This window comes from Myotis brandtii, unplaced genomic scaffold (assembly GCF_000412655.1).
Source record: "Myotis brandtii unplaced genomic scaffold, ASM41265v1 scaffold601, whole genome shotgun sequence".
Classification (NCBI taxonomy): domain Eukaryota; kingdom Metazoa; phylum Chordata; class Mammalia; order Chiroptera; family Vespertilionidae; genus Myotis; species Myotis brandtii.
The window spans coordinates 1,583,775-1,586,068 of NW_005370276.1; positions in this window are offsets into that span (position 1 = coordinate 1,583,775).

A 2,294-nucleotide genomic window follows, 5' to 3' on the forward strand; every position below is an offset into this window, starting at 1 on the left:
GGAGAGGGCTGAGACACCAAAAATAAAATTTGGGCACGGGTCAAGAAGGGAGTGGGCACCGAAAAGACCCCCTGGACCAAGTAGGTTGGGGGCGCCCGGCTTAAGGTCACGGTTCCGTCCGGAGTAAGGAGCTCACTTTGGGGCTCCGGAAAAGGTGAGAGAAACCACAAGCCCAGGAATTTCAGGCAGCTCCTGGGTAAGATACCAAATCTAAGGCATATCTTGTTTGTGTTGTAATGTGTGTTTTCTTACTCTCTGTCCAACGCTGTCGCTTCACCCGTCCTACCCTCTTCCAGTTCCGCCTGGCCTCCCCCGTTCTGATCCATGGTCAGGTCACTTCCTTCTCTGCTAACTCCTTCCCAGCTCGCCGGGACCCGACCTCACATTTTGCTGTTGTTAACCCTCACCCGAGGGTATTTTTTCCATTGATTTTTAGAGAGAGTGGAAGGGAGGGAGGGGGAGAGAGAGAAACATCTGATGTACATAGATTGGTTGCCTCCTGCACACACCCTACCAGGATGGAACCTGCAACCCAGGTACGTGCCCTTGATGGGGAATCAAACCTGCGACCCTTCGGTGCGCAGCCCGGCTCTCTAACCATTGAGCACACCGGCCAGGGCTAGACCTCATATTTTCTCAGCCTCTTTCCCTTGGGTTTAGCTAAAAATCTGGAGAACCCTACCTGGTTTGGCTCAGTGGATAGAGCGTTGGCCAGTGGACTGAAGGGTCCCAGGTTTGATTCTGGTCAAGGGCACATGCCCAGGTTTCGGGCTCAATCCCCAGTAGGGGGCGTGCAGGAGGCAGCCAGTCAATGATTCTCTTTCATCATTGATGTTTCTATTTCTCTCTCCCTCTCCCTTCCTCTCTGAAATCAATAAAAATATATCAAAAAGGAAAAAGAAAACGTATAAATAAATAAACGTCTGGAGGGAGAACGGCCCAAGGTCAGTTGGAGCACACATGGAAAGGGCCTTATTTACTAGTAATTCTAACTACCAAGTCTGCCCTTAAGTTGCAGGGAATAATGCCTTGGATCCATCGCATCAGGGTCAAACAGGCGACGGGCCCAGAACCTGAGGCTACCCAGAACGCACGCTACTCCTGCGAGTGAGCCTGTATCAGACCTCAAGCCGCTGTTCCGCAGGAATACCAACCAGGATACTAACCCCTTCTGCCTCACCATCGGGCTCCAGCCCTAAGACTTCAGCACTTCCTTGTGCTGTACCTGAAAGAGAGAATCCCATCGGTTGCTATGGTGCAGTTATCTGCTGAGACATACGTGGAGTTCTTAGGGCTCCTCCTCCTCCTGTCCTGTTTCCCACCAGCCAGTTTTGCTCTCCTGCCTTGGGAGAGCAGTAGTTTGGTTAACATCCCCCAAATAGCTGCAGAAGGAAAAATAAAACATTGCTGGGTATGTCATCAACATCCCCAGACATCCCCTTCTCAGCCAGGAGCTCCAGGTAACCCCAATCTCAATCTGACCTCTGTCCCATAGGCTCCACCCTGCCCACCCACATCTGTCCGATTAGACTAAGACCCGTGTTTGATGTGTAAACCTTACAGGTCAGGGGCCCTAGGCTAGCCTTTCCTTAAATTGCCCAAGGAAGGCCTGCCCCCTGGACCCCTTGCACACCATCCACCAGCGGTGGACCTTGACTGCCACCAGACTGGGTATGCCCCATGGCTGGCACAGTCTCCTATATATCCAAAACAATTTTCCAGCCCATCGGTGTGGCTTAGAGTGTTGACCTATGAACCAGGAGGTCATGGTTCGATTCCCGGTCAGGGCACATGTCCTGGCTTCGAACTTAGCCCCCAGTAGGAGACAGCTGATCAATGATTCTCATCATTGATGATTCTATCTCTCCCTCTCCCTCTCTGAAATATATACATACATAAATAAATAAATAAATATATATATATATGAAGATTATCAAGGGAAAGGGTTCACGTTCAGCCAAAAGAAGCTATAAATGGCTGACCTTCGTCCCTCAGCACCCCTCAAGAATGAGTGAAAATAAGAAAGAGGAAAATCAGCTATCCCACAAAACATCTATTTAACCTAGCTGAGCCCCTACCCCACCCTAACTCTATGCTTATCTTTGAGAACAGGAAGGCCTGCAGTTAATAGTTCCTTGGCAAGAATGAACTAGTTAAATTGAGCTCAATTGGGGGGACACACTGTATAGTGTAAGATTGTTTAACCACGATGCTGTAAACCTGAAACTGTTATGCCCAGAGTTCGGGGTCCCCGATAATCCACCACCAGGGAGCCTTTTCCGATGCAAAAGCAA